Source organism: Lactuca saligna, chromosome 9 (genome assembly GCF_052625555.1).
Source record: "Lactuca saligna cultivar CGN05327 chromosome 9, ASM5262555v1, whole genome shotgun sequence".
Classification (NCBI taxonomy): domain Eukaryota; kingdom Viridiplantae; phylum Streptophyta; class Magnoliopsida; order Asterales; family Asteraceae; genus Lactuca; species Lactuca saligna.
Genome location: NC_136425.1, coordinates 33708235 through 33723771, shown reverse-complemented (window position 1 = coordinate 33723771; position 15537 = coordinate 33708235). Strand labels below are relative to the sequence as shown.

The following is a 15537-nucleotide window of genomic DNA, read 5'->3' as shown; positions in this document are numbered from 1 at the left end:
GGATCGGGGTGATCGAATGGCACACACCACAGTTTCATAGCCTGCGATATTTTACTCTGATATTTGAGATGACACTTTGATATTTTGACAGTTGATGAGATGTTTTTGAGACACGTGTTTTATGATATTTATTTGATGATGTTATTTATGGTTTTATTAATGAATTAAAAACGAAATTTTTGGACCGTATTTTTGGGATGTTTCACATAGGGATCTACGGCTCGGGTATATGAGACTTTGGTTAAGGATTTGGTCAAGACGGGGGTGTAGAGCAGGTCGCTATCAGATATATGTGCTTAGGAATGCATGATTTTTTTTCGCGACAAGAACATGTGGACAAAAAGCTCATTGTAGACAGTGGTTCCTTTTAGGAATGCCAATGATTAGGTCAAGAGATGTTTGGGTCGCTCAGGTTGAGTATCGGTTGTTGAGGGATTTTTCAACTCGTTATATAGATGGATATGCATATTCTAGGATGGACAGTTGTTTATAGGTAAATAAGCTTCAGAGTATCGTATGTTTAGTTTCACATGGGTTTTGTTCAATAGTGTATTGGATCATTGGATTAGTTTTCAATGCATTCTCGATTATTGGTCATTTCTTTATTGTTAATAGTTGAGTTTCTTCGAAAGTTTTGAGTTGTATCACTGGAAGTCAATGGATGCATCAACCTATCATCAAAATTTGTATGTTGTATATTTTGGTTTTTGGGTATAGGTACCCTCAATTACTGGTTATGGAAGTATTATTTATATAAGCTCGGGTTCGTTAGTTGTCCTTGGTAATTGGAAGTTCGGACGTCGGAGCAATGTTGCTTAGTTTTTTTGGTATGGCTTGGGATCTACATAGAATCCAATTTTGGCATGTCGTGTCGATAGGGTCTCTTGAGGGTACGTATTGTGGTAAGTCTATTAGATATTGTCATGAGAGGTGTATGTGCACTGAACAATATTCCAAATGAACACTTGGTTCGAATTATTGAAATGGTTCTTATTTGGTTTATAGTATTTGAAATGGAACAAGGTTACAACAACCTATGTCATTCTTTGGTTGTGTGTAACCATGTTTTCATCCTTTTTTTGCATTGGTAGTAGCTTGTTCTGTGAAAGGAATTGTGTGTTATAGAAGTGTATGGCTCATGTTGTGATTAGTTAGTGTCAAGGGAGATATTGATTGGGTTCTTCCAAGTCGTGAGGGTTGATGGTTGAGTACTGTTAGGCCCCAAGGTGTTGGTTGTGAGTCCTTAGGACAGTAATGTAATGATGACAAGGTCGGAATTGGACCATGAGATAACCGCTTTAGTGGTTAGCGGGTGTCACGATGTATCATGAACCAGTGGTTGTATGAATCATATAAGTGGAACTCGTTAGTCATTTGAGTGAGAATCTTAGGTCTAGGATCGTTAGTCTTATTGACATGTTTGGGTGTTAGTGCATTGGTGGGAGTCGAGAGACTCAGTGAGCAGTTGGTTTGGATCGTGTGGCCAGTAAAAGTTTGTTGGGAATATTAATGGTGCATCAAAAGTCTCTTGTTGAATGTTTGTATATTAATCTCTGTTTTCTTGCAGGCTGTTATTAGGAGTTTGGTTGCCAATGTGGGATATAGCTTTTGAAATCTCATGTCATGAAGTTCGTTATAAATGTCTAGAGTGCTTTTTCAGGTGGATGTACCCTGGGGTTGATGAGGGATTTGAATGCAACATGAGATTCTTGGATTGATCATCACTATGTTCATGGGAGCAGCGGGATAGTGATCACTTGTTAGGAAGTCAAGTGTGTATTTAATGGTTTGGGCACAATTTTCAGATTTGGGGTTGGGTGAAATTCGTAATCGGGATGTCTATAATATTCTTTCTGCATGGTTTGGTGGTGTTCCTATCCAGGGAACTAGGGGTAGGTGTAATGAAAGGATGATCATCAGTCTTAGGGTATGGTTTCTGAAACTTAGATTGATGGGTTCCTAGTTACGGGGAGTATATTGATGGATTTGATTTGTGGTTGTAGTTTTGAGAGTTCCCAGTTTGAGTAGTTTTCAGTGGAATTTGGGTTTTCAGTTAGGGAGAAAAAGATAATGGTTGTGGTCGAGTATCTTCAACTTATTGGGTTATTTGTTGGCAGTTGTGGGTTTTCGACTAGTCTCTTGAGTTTTCTTTATAAGATTCCCTAATTTCCAAGTGGTTAGCAGAAGCTTATGGAATGTGTTAGCATTGTTTTCAGAGATCCTAACCAAGACGGATTTCGAGAATGAAATCCAGTTTAAGTGGGGGAGATTTGTAGCATCCTGTTTCGAGAAGTTTCTAATTTCAGGATTATGGACAATAAATGGATCAAGTAAAGGCCTTGGGCTTCAAGGGAATAGGTTTAGACCTTAATGGATGATGATAATGTTGGATAAGTGCTTAAATCCTTCGATTTGTGCTTGGAAGAAAAAAGGGTAAAATGGGAAAAGAAATATTTTAGGCTTCTTGCATGGGTTATGGTTTTAGTTCGACATGTATTAAGTCAAAATTAATTAGATAGGTAGTAGGGCTCGTCAATACCTTTCAATGCATATAAAGAACGCCGAAGACAGAGTTGAAACAAAGAAGTTATTAATGTTTGAAGTTGTAATGAAATTGGCTCGTCAATATCTTGTCATTTGCTCAATGTCACTCGAACTACTTGTGGCTCCTTTACCTTTTTGTTTAGATTGGTGTCTTCCCACATGATGACTAGCTCTTGGAACCTCAATACGCTCATCTTCATTGATGTTAATTCCGACATGCACATCTGATGATTGGCTATTAGCGGTTTCAGATGTTTAGGTCCTTTTAGAAGAACCACCTGTGAATGATTTTGAAGTTTGGATATCTTGCCACTTTTTCAGAACCTTCATAATATTCCAAAAACGAAGAAATTTGATATATGCCCTTATCATTTTGGTAAACTGTTAGAGATTTTTGCAAGATTGTTTCAATATTTGCACCTCATTGCGACAGTCGCGTCACACTCACAAATATCACGTTAAAGTTCATGATAACTTTGTTGGTACGGCACCTGGTTCTTGGTATGTATTCTTTTATTAATATTTTTTCATTTTGGCCTTGGACTCGGCGAGTTGAAGGACCAACTCGCCGAGTAGAAGCGGGATGAGACACAAGGTTTAAGCAGTGGACTCGATGAGTCGGGTCTCGGACTCGGCGAGTAGGTCATGTCTGGACAAAAACCCTAACCCGAGGGTTTGAACCCTATTTAAACACCTTAACTCGGCCTCCTTTATCCTATTTGCTCCTAGAAGACCCCCATAGCAAACCCTAGCCATTATTGAAGCAATCTAAGGCATTTGGAGTGATTTTGGTGCTTTTGTGACCCAAGGAAGGAAGGAAAAGCTTAAAGGATCAAGAGGAGGCTAGAAGAATCCGATTTTGAGCATCATTTGTAGTCTTCAGAAGGTATAAAGTCTATACCTTGTTTGTTCTTTTAATAGATCTCATGTTGTGGAGTTTTAGGGATTTTCTAAGCCATTTTGGTCACCAACCATGATTGCAAGCATGCTTAGGGTTTGATGTTTCAGATCTAGGCCCTTAGAGGGGTTATAAGGCAGAAAGGAGTGGCTCTTGCACTCAAAGAAGGCCCCATGCATTGTAAGAGATCGTTTTAGGACCTTTTGAGCTCAAAGTCCCATGCAAGCACGTAAAGGTTGTAACTTTACGTGCTAGATCGATTGTAGAAGCATAGATCTATCTTTTGATCAAGGGTTGTACATCAGAAATTGAAGATTTAGTGAGAGGATGTGACCAACTCAACGAGTCCATTCTTGGACTCAGTGAGTCCAAGGTTTCTGTCCCATATTAGTTGAGGGTCATAAGGACCCAGTTGAGTGTGGAAAGGTTTTAGGGGGGGTCCCGGGGAGTGACCCAACATTCTGGACTAAACCATTGTTCTGGAAGTTCATGGGACTCGGCGAGTGCATGAGAAGACTCGGCGAGTCCAAGGAAAACTCCTTAAGGATGAAGATGAACTCGACGAGTTGTTCATACAACTCGACGAGTCAAGGACAGGACCTGAGTATCAGTTGAAGATGAACTCGACGATTTGTTCATACAACTCGGCGAGTCGGGTGAGGATTCAGATGTTCATTTAGAAGGAAAACTCGTCGAGTCATCGCCTAACTCGACGAGTAGAGACGAGTATAAAGACAAATGGAAGGATAGGGACTCAGCAAGCCAGGTCAACTAGAAGTTGACTTTGACTTTGATTTGGTAAGGGATAAAATGGTCATTTTACCATAAGAACAGTTAGCAGTGTATGACTAAGTGTTTTGTAGGAATTATAGTCGAAGGATTTTCGGAGCAGCAGCGGCAGTAGTCAGAGGATTCCCACACAAATCAGCCGCTACTACGAGGTGAGTTACCTTCAAGTAGCGGTGGGTCTACAGCCACAATGCCAACCCACCAGTAGATGTATGATTAGATGATTGTCTTTGTGATATCATCTAGGTTTGGTACTACCTGATATGTTATATGCTGGCATGATATGTTATATGTGATAGTAGTAGAGTTCGGTTGTTAGGAACGAAGGATAAGTCAGACACCCCAGATATGTCTGATAATATGTGCTGATATGTTTATATGTTGGCATGATATGTTATATATGATAGCGGTAGTAGGAGGGGAATAGTCCCCAAGTTCGGTTGTTAGGACTGAAGGGTAGTTCGGACACCCCAAATATGTCTGATAGTATGTTTATGTTGTGATATATGTGTTAGTAGCAGTAAGGGGTGGAATAGTCCCCAAGGGCCGGTTGTTAGGACCGACGGGTAGGTCAGCACCCCAGAATGGACTGACATGGGTAGGATGGCACCCCAGAATGGCCGCATGGGTAGGACGGCGCCCCAGAATGGCCACATGGGTAGGTCGGCACCCCAAAATGGCCGTACCGGGTAAGTCGGGCACCCCAGAATTGCCTGGCAGTATGTATGCTATGTGATTGCATGGTATGTGGTATGATGGGGGAACTCACTAAGATTCATGCTTACAGTTTACAATTTTGGTTTCAGGTACCTCTTCAGTGAAGGGGAAGGAGCTGGCGCGGTAGCGGCACATCATGCACACTCTTTGTTTTCCGTATTATGAGTTATTATGGTATTTGTACTCTGACATTATTATGTTTTTACGATCCGTTTTTCAGATACGAGACATGCTTTTATTAAATGATATGATCGACTGATATTTTGATACAAATGTTGTGCAAATCACTTAAACAAAAATGAAATTTTTGGTCGTGAAAATTGGGTCATTACAAGTTAGTATCAGAGCCCTGGTTTGAGGGATGTGGGCACACCTTCGGGGGTGTCCGGACTCAAACCAAGGGATTAAAAGATTTTTACAAGAAAAATGACTTTCTAAAAGTTAGGATAAAAGAGTTTTGAGAAGGAACAAGTGTGTGATGTGCGCAACCGACCGAGCTCAAGTACCCTATAGTACTCATACCAGTTATATTATGTTTATCAGTTTCAGTAGAACAGCATGCTAGAATAGGACTAAGGATCTAGGAATGATGTCTGATGTGCCTGCTTTATGTGTTTCAGCTTATGAGAATTTCATGCTAGTATTAAGTAGACAGTAGTAAGATAGCATGTTTAGGTTATGCCTGGTAGTATGAGCTCAACATTATATGCTAGTTCAGCTTCTCATTATGAGGATAAATTTGCTTGAGTAGTTTTTCATGCGTCCGAATGCCGCTTGCTTTGTGGGACTGTGAGTGATGGGAGTTATCCATTAGGTGAATACATCACATCACATGTGATCAGGGTTGAATAATCTCAGAGTGCTGGATTTGGCCCTATTGCACAGCTCTTGTCTGAGTCTAACCGTTGTAGGGACGATTCTGTTACTTGAAGGATTATCTGAGCCTCATCACATGTGATGGTATTCAGGTAATGGCTAATTGGCATTACAAGGAGGCCTTCAGCAGCTGAGGACCGGTTTAGGTGGAGTTAGAGATTTCCCTTAGGGGTAAGCCTAGGATGGGAATAGCAGAGAATCAGCAGTGGTGAAAGGGACTTGGTGGAGTCAAGGCAGTCCTTGAGGAAGGTACGGATATATGTGGAAGGTAGTATGGGCCCATACTACTGAAAGCAGAGGATCTGTACCTAAATTGAGGAAGGCTGAGACAAGACTAGGGAACTTGTAGTGGATGTGATCCCTCGAGATGTATCAGTATCACTAACAGTTGGCATTATGTTTTGCAGAATGGTGGTACTACGGTAGAGGCCAGTAGTTGGCAGTTCAGGAGAGGGATCGGGTTCAGGATCAGGTTCTGAGGTAGTAGATGAGAGGCTACGCAATTTCATCGCGTCAGAGATCACCAGGGGCATCCTTGAGTCGACCCCCATCATCTTCGGGTCGATCAAGGAAGGGATAGTAGAGCTGATGGAGGATCGCCTCAAGGCGTTCAAGAGTGATATGGCGTCTGGCCAGTTAGGATCCCGCACACTGTCCTTTAAGGACTTCAGGGGCAGTGGTGCACCAGATTTCCACGGGGCGAAGGAACCCATTGCTGCCAGACGATGGATTGCGGACATTTAGTCAGCGCAGATGACCAGCTTCTACCCCAAGGTGTCGAAGGTACGATTTGAAACAGGGTGTTTGAGGGACCGGGATAGGGATTGGTGGGAGTCGGTTGGTGACTCTCTGGAAGTCTCGGATATTGAGGCATTTCATGACCCGGTTCCAAGCAGAGTTTGTGCCAGCTGTAGAGCTTCAGCATCTAGCCAGGTAGTTTTTGGACATGAGACAGACTACGGAGACTGTGGCGGAGATCACCGCCAAGTTCTAGGAGAGGGCATTACTGGTGCCCCAGTATGCGGGAGATGAGGATATGAGGAGGACCCTCTACCACGATATGCTACGGGATGACATTCGGGAGCATGTTAGTTTCTCAATGTGCCCTACCCTGGATTCCATGATTGCCAGGGAAAGGGAGAGGGAGATTGATCTAGAGTATGTCAGGAAAAGAAAGATAGAGGAGGGTCAGATGACTGGGGCTTTGGGGAAGAAGCCCAAGGGATCAGACGGTAGGCCGAAAGGCCAGTCAGGACCGAGCCTCTGCAGGAAATGCGGCAGGCCACATGAGGGGGCGTGTAAATTAGGATCGTCGGGCTGCTACAAGTGCGGCAAGACGGGGCATCTTAGTAGGGATTGTACTGCCCCTGCACCAGTTATTCAGACATCTGAGTTGCTATGTTTCCACTGTAACCAGAAGGGCCACAAGAAGCCCAACTGCCCCTAGTTGACAGCAGCATCAGTGCCAGTGAAGGCGCTAGCTCCACCAACCCTACGGATCACTGATATCCGGCAGGGCAAGGCAGAGGCTTCAGTGGTGAGGAGCAGGGCATTCCAGTTAACTACCGAGGAGGCATGTGTTGTACCCGATGTGGTGATGGGTATGATTTCTTATCATTATGCTTTATGATGCGCTACTGTGATTTTGATATGTTATGTATGTGCTATGTTTAGGATCGTTCCATGTGAACGGTATCCCAGTTCAAGTACTATTTGATTCGGGGGCTACCCGATCATTTGTCTCTCTTGCGCTTAGGAAGAAGTTTCCTGAGTCTTCGGGCATGTTGGATTGCCATTTAGAGGTAGAGATTGCAGATGACCGATCGGTGCGAGCATCGACGGTATTCCGAGACTGTGTGCTGAGATTATTCGAGGAGCATTATCTGGTGGACCTGGTTCCTATTCCTTTGAGAGGGAACAAGGTGATTATAGGCATGGATTGGTTGAGCCCCAATGGGGCAGTGATAGATTGCGCGCAGCAGCTGGTTCAGATCAGGACCCCAAGTGGGGGAGAGTTGGTAGTTCAGGGCGAGAGGCCACAAAAAGGACCAGTAGTATGTTCAACAGTGAGAGCTAGGCGTCACCTTCAACAGGGTTGTGCAGGATATGTCGGTTATGTTATGGACACCCAGAAGGCGGGTAAGGCGATAGTAGGTTATGTGCCCGTAGTGCGAGAGTTTACGAATGTATTCCCCAAGGAGTTGCCAGGGATACCTCCGGAGAGGCAGGTGTAATCCAGGATCGACCTCGTCCCTGGTGCGGCTCCAATAACCAAGGCACTATATCGGTTGGCTCTTCCTGAGATGCAGGAGTTGTATACACAGTTGTAGGAGCTGTTAGACAAGGGATTCATTAGACCGAGTAGCTCTCCATGGGGAGCCATGTTTATGTTTGTGAGGAAGAAGGATGGGTCGCATCGGATGTGTATAGATTATCGGGAGCTGAACAAGGTAACGGTGAAGAATCGATACCCACTCCCGAGGATTGATGACCTCTTTGACTTGCTACAGGGAGCATCTTGGTTCTCTAAGATTGATCTGCGTTCAGGATATCATCAGATGAGGGTCACAGAGGAGGATGTACAAAAGACTGCATTTCGGACGTGCTATGACCACTACGAGTTTGTGGTGATGCCCTTCGGGCTCACCAATGCTCCTGTCGCGTTCATGGACCTCATGAACCGCATGTGTAGACCGATGTTAGTCCGGTCTGTGATAGTGTTTATTGATGATATCTTGATTTACTCCAAGACGTAGGAGGAGCACGAGGAGCATCTGCGAGAGGTTCTAGAGACTTTGAGGAAGGAGAAATTGTATGCTAAGTTCTCCAAGTGTGAGTTCTTGTTGCACGAGGTGCAGTTACTTAGGCATCTCATCAACCAGAACAGGATCTCAGTGGACCCGACCAAAGTGGAGGCCATGATGAGATGGGAGGTTCCAAAGTCTCCATCCGAGATTCGGAGTTTCCTAGGATTAGCCGGCTACTATCGGAGATTCATCCATAATTTTTCCAAGATATTTGTACCTCTGACCAGGCTAACAAGGAAGGTCGTGGTCTTTCGTCGGGGGCCTGATCAGCAGGCCGCGTTCGAGACACTGAGACAAAGATTGTTTGAGGCGCCAATCTTAGCTCTGCCAGAGGGCATGGAGGATTTTGTTGTGTACTGCGATGCGTCCATCTCAGGTTTGGGCGCAGTGTTGATGCAGAGAGGGCATGTCATCGTCTACGTGTCGAGGCAGCTGAAGCCTCACGAGGTGAACTACTTGACGCATGACTTGGAGTTGGGGGCCGTTGTATTCGCCCTCAAGATTTGGCGTCATTACCTCTATGGGGTTCGTTGTACTATCTACACGGACCACAAGAGTTTGAGGTACCTTATGGATCAACCAAATCTGAACATGAGGCAGCGTTGGTGGATGGACGTGGTAAACGACTACGATTGCGAGATCCTTTACCACATGGGGAAGGCCAATGTTGTGGCTGACATGCTTAGCCACAAGGCAACACCGATCAAGGATATCTGTATGAGGATGACGGTGGTGACTCCGCTATTGGAGCGGATTCGGGAGGCCCAACAGGAGGCCATGAAGGAGGAACATTGGAAGAGCAAGCGGGTTGTGGGTTAGGTTTCCTCCTTTGACTATGACAGCTGGGGGTTGTTGACTCTGCACCGTAAGGTGCGGGTCACGTCATGGGGGTGTGCAACAAGTATTGATGGAGGAGGCGCACAAATCTTGATTCTCCATTTACCCCGGGGCGACGAAGATGTATATGGATCTTCGTCTGGACTATTGGTGACCCTGCATGAAGCGGGATGTGGCATGGTACGTAGAGCGGTGCTTGACCAGTAGGAAGGTCAAGGCCGAGCATCAAAAACCTCACGGCAAGATGCAGCCGTTGGATATTCCGCTGTGGAAATGGGAAGACATCACGATGGATTTTATCACTAAGCTTCCCAAGACAGTGTGGGGGGTGGATTCGATCTAGGTCATCGTCGATCGATTGACCTGGCTCTTGGTACATATTCTTTTATTAATATTTTTGCATTTTGGCCTTGGACTCGGCGAGTTGAAGGACCAACTCGCCGAGTCTGGACAAAAACCCTAACCCGAGGGTTTGCACCCTATTTAAACACCTTAACTCGGCCTCCTTCATCCCATTTTCTCCCAGAAGGCCCCCATAGCGAACCCTAGCTGTTATTGAAGCAATCTAAGGCATTTGGAGTGATTTTGGTGCTTTTGTGACCCAAGGAAGGAAGGAAAAGCTTGAAGGATCAAGAGGAGGCTAGAAGGATCCGATTTTGAGCATCATTTGCAGTCTTCAGAAGGTATAAAGTCTATACCTTGTTTGTTCTTTTGATAGATCCCATTTTGTGGAGTTTTAGGGCTTTTCTAAGCCATTTTGGTCACCAACCATGATTGCAAGCATGCTTAGGGGTTGATGTTTCAGATCTTGGCCCTTAGAGGGGTTACAAGGCAGAAAGGAGTGGCTCTTGCACTAAAAGAAGGCCCCATGCATTGTAAGAGATTGTTTTAGGACCTTTTGAGCTCAAAGTCCCATGCAAGCACGTAAAGGTTGTAACTTTACGTGCTATATCGATTGTAGAAGCATAGATCTATCTTTTGATCAAGGGTTGTACATCAGAAATTGAAGATTTAGTGAGAGGATGTGACCAACTCGACGAGTCCAAGGTTTTTGTCCCATATCAGTTGAGGGTCATAAGGACCCAGTTGAGTGTGGAAAGGTTTTAGGGGGGGGGGGGTTCCCGGGGAGTGACCCAACGTTCTGGACTAAACCATTATTCTGGAAGTTCATGGGACTCGGCGAGTGCATGAGCAGACTCGGCGAGTCCAAGGAAAACTTCTTAAGGATGAAGATGAACTCGACGATTTGTTCATAAAACTCGGCGAGTTAAGGATAGGACCTGTGTATCAGTTGAAGATGAACTCAACGAGTTGTTCATACAAGTCGGCGAGTCGGATGAGGATTCAGTCGATGTTCATTTAGTAGGAAAACTCGTCGAGTCATCGCGTAACTCGACGAGTAGAGATGGGTATAAGGACAAATGGAAGGATATGGACTCGGCGAGTTGGCGAGCCAACTCGGCATGTCAGGTCAACTAGAAGTTGACTTTGAATTTGATCTGGTCAAAGGTAAAATGGTCATTTTACCCTAAGAACAGTTAGCAATGTATGACTAAGTGTTTTGTGAGAATTATAGCCGGATGATTTCCGGAGCAGCAGCGACAGCAGTCAGAGGATTCCCGCACAGATCAGCAGCTACTACGAGGTGAGTTACCTTCCAGTAGCGGTGGGTCTACGACCACAATGTCGGCCCACCAGTAGGAGTTGTATGATTAGATGATTGTCTTTGTGATATCATCTAGATTTGCTACTACCTGATATGTTATATGCTGACATGATATGTTATATGTGATAGTAGTAGAGTTCGGTTGTTAGGATCGAAGGGTAGGTCAGACACTCCAGATGATAATATGTGATGATATGTTTATATGCTGGCATGATATGTTATATGTGATAGCGGTAGTAAGAGGGGAATAGTCCCCAAGTTCGATTGTTAGGACCGAAGGGTAGTTTGGACACCCCATATATGTATGATAGTATGTTTATGTTGTGATATATATGTTAGTAGTAGTAAGGGGTGGAATAGTCCCTGAGGGTCGGTTGTTCGGATCGATGGGTAGGCCAGCACCCCAGAATGACTTGAAATGGATAGGATGGCACCCCAGAATGGCCTTATGGGTAGGTCGGCACCCCAGAATGGGCGTACCGGGTAGGTCCGGCACCCCAGAATTGCCCGACAGTATGTATGCTATGTGATTGCATGGTATGTGGTACGATGGGGGAACTCACTAAGCTTCGTGCTTAGAGTTTACACTTTTGGTTTCAGGTACCTCTTCAGCGAAGGGGAAGGAGCTGACGTGGTAGCGGTACATCATACACACTCTTTGTTTTCCTCATTATGAGTTATTCTGGGATTTGTACTCTGACATTATTAAGTTTTTACAATTCGGTTTTCAGATACGAGACATGCTTTTATTAAATGATATGATCGATTGATATTTTGATACAAATGTTGTGCAAATCACTTAATCAAAAATGAAATTTTTGGTCGTGAAAATTGGTTCGTTACAGTTGGTATTCCGCCACTGCGAGTAATTTTAATCTTTTTTTTCTGTAGTCTACAAGCTTCATTTCCAGTAGAAAACGCCAAGTACCATTTTGGTAAAAATTTGGCACATCTTGGTTTTTCCCGAAATTTTGGTCATTCGAAACATCTACCTACGCACGTGCCAACACCATTTCTTTCTCCTTTGTCTAATTATTGGAAGGTGCCTTTCCTTTTCTTCGGTCTCTATTGACGTCGAATCTCCTTTGTCTCAGAATCCGTTTCAGGTACGACTTCGAGTTGAGAGTGAGTTTCAAATTGGGTTTGGGCTTGGGATTAGAATTGGAATTGGAATTGGAATTGGAAGTGCGAGTAGAGAACGTTGTAAAATAGGTTACTCATTTTCCGATTGGGATTGCACTTGAGATTGGAATTAAAATTGTGATTGGGATTGAGGTTGAGATTGTAATTGTAGTTGGGTATAAATAGGATATGGAGTGTAGTATGCACCAGGATAATGGTAACTATGAGCCGAATAAATAGTGGCATCACTTAGATGTTGTTTGTTTTTTCTAAAAAAAACTTCTTCTAACCACCTATTGATGCACCGTGCAGCACACGCGCAACACTTGGTCATTCACAGCTGTTTGATTTTCAGAAGACTTATTACTTAAAAATTGTTGTGTGTGTGTTGCGTGACGTAACACTTAACGCTCTACTTCAAACTTGTTCACGTCTTACTATAATTTATTGCAGTAGTGTGCAGAGGTTGAAAAACAAACTTTTTATTACATGTTGCAGCCGTTTGGTCTCCCTCTTCTGCTATAGAGGGTTGCAAAGGTGGTCCGCAGACTTCAGACATTTTCGCTTCGAAAAAACAAACGACACCTTAGTGACGAAGGTAAGTTTCGAATTGGGTTTGTGTTCTAAGTATTTTTCTTGCTTGATCTTGGAGTTTTTGGATTGAATGGGAAATACATTTTTTCACAAATTATGTTTGAGTGGAAAGTTGAATGTTGTATTTTATAAAATAACGACCGGTAAAATTTTGTTAAAACTTATTTATTGGATTTATACACAACTGTCGACATACATAAAAAAAAAAAAAAAAAAATTTGGTTGAATTGTTAGTCTAACCAAAAGTTTCAACTAAGAAACAAGCTTTTCAATTTTTCGAAACATTGGGAATTTGTTTCCATCATGATCGATTTCAGCGATTTTCCATGCGTACGAATTTATTTGAATTTGAATTTATAGCTACATTTATTTTTCTTGTCCTTCTATTACTTAAGATCGGTTCGTTTCAACTTTCAACTAATACGAATACATGAGAATTGATAAAGTTTTTTTCGGTCACAAGTCTCGACTCTCAATGTTTTTTTTTTAAAAAGATTTTATAACAATAAACAATCAAATATCTACAACCTTCTACATTCTTCGTATTTTTCCATTTTAATAACCCTTTTGAACCAACAAAATGAAAATTCCTAGTTTCAAATTTGATACAATATTTATGTATGGCCCCAACCTCGTTTAAACCAATAACATCATTTTTATCCAAGAAGGAGAAAAATAAAAATCAATTTACATGAGAAAGCACCATATCCTTGACAAATTATTGAGTCATGGATTAAAAATTGTTCTTCATGGATACTACAATCTCACTTGCAGAAGGTCTAACCATGGGTGAACTCCCAATACACATCTCAGCCAATGTAACCATGGCCCTCACCTCTTCCAAATCGAAACTCTCATCGTATGTCAGCGGAGGATCCACCACCTCCCCCACTTCCACCACCCCACACACCACCGGACCAACAACATCCGTCAATTTCTCACCCTTCTCCAAATTAAATGCTTCTCTCCCCGTAACAAGTTCAAGGAGTACAACTCCGTAGCTGTAAACATCGTTCTTCTTTGAAACTAAACCCGTTTTAAGATAATGTGGATCCATGTAGCCTTGCGACCCCATTATCATTCTCTTCATTTTCGTCGATGATGGAGGTAAAACCATGGAAGTAAACCCTAGTTTAGCTGACCCAAAATCGCAAAGTTTGCAGTTTAGTTGTTCGTCTAAAAGTATATTAGAAGCCTTGATATCTCCATGGATAATATGCATCCCATGGAGATATTCTACAGCTTCAGCAAGCTGTAAAGCGATCAACTTTCTGACTTTCCATGTAAGCTTTACGCTGCTGCTTACATGAAGTTTATCATATAATGTACCATTCGATGCATACTCAAACAAGAGAAGACGCTCTTCTTCTCTATCGTCACAGTGTCCAAGAAGCTTCACAATGTTCGGGTGGTTTAGTCGGAGCAAGACTCGAAGCTCTTGATCATGAATTCCGGCTAGCCTCTCGGTGCAAGCCGACTGGATCTTGACAGCAGTTAAGCCGGAATCCGGTAGTCTAGCTAGATACACGGTGCTAAACCCTCCGGAGCCGATGACCCTTGAGAAATTCCTGCTTCGTTTCCTTATCTCCTCCCATGAAAACTTCTTCACACAAGTTACAAGGCAAGTATCTTTGGTGATGACAGCGGTGGTGCTAGTACAGCATCCACCACCATCTTCGCTAGCACAGTCGGCTACTTTATCGGAGATTGCAAAGCAACCGAAGAGCTTTAGAAAAAACATCGAATCGAGCAAATTGAAGTTTAAGTGAAGCAGTAGTTTGAAGGAAGATGGATGGAGGTTGCTTATTTGGAATGAAAAGGTTGATTGAAGGAGAAGCAAAAGGTGTACTTAAAGAAAGATGGGGAGGGCGGAGGGTGGTGTCAGTAAAAGGAGTTGAAGGAGGTGGTTGGTGCGTACGGACCCCATGGAAGGCAAAAGGAAGGTGGAATTAGAGTTAAATAGATTAGATGACCCACAGTCAACAATGTTAAAATCCATTGCGATTTTATTATTGTCGGTGTGATCTTTGTTTTTGTCGTTCTTGAATTTAATCCAAAATATTGAAGTGGAGAAGATAATATTATGATTTATGAGTGACTATATATATATATATATATATATATATATATATATATATATATATATATATATATATATATATATATATATATATATATATATATATATATATATATATATATATATATATATATATAGAGAGAGAGAGAGAGAGGAAGTGGTTCAAATGAGAACCATAAAAGATTAAGAACCTAAGAACCCCATTAATTAATAAATATTTATATGATATTTTTATTAAACATGTGAAAATTCTTTTTTTTTTCTTTCTTTTCGATTCAAAAAGAGCAAAATTGTAATTTTTCCAGTATAATCTTTTCATTCTTATATGTTCTTATATTTGAACACCAAACTTATATAAATTACAAGTTTATACAGTCCATTCGTAATTTAATTCACAAAATTCACAATTTAATACAAACCATTTTATACTAATTCACAAACTTAAAGAAATCAAAATTTCAAACCCTACTACCACCACCACCACACGTTGCCACCAACCACTTATACCAGCATCGTAACCATTATTTTCTTCTAAATTAGATATATAAACAAAACCATGCATTAATAACATAAATACTGCATTCACAGTCTAATAAAACTATTTATT

The 15537-nt window shown here is 42.4% G+C and overlaps 1 pseudogene; it reads right to left on the bottom strand.

The window, feature by feature from the left end:
• Positions 1-13368: 13368 nt before the first annotated feature.
• On the bottom strand, positions 13369-14784 carry LOC145014158 (putative receptor-like protein kinase At4g10390 pseudogene; annotated as a pseudogene).
• Between the last annotated feature and the right edge of the window lie 753 nt (positions 14785-15537).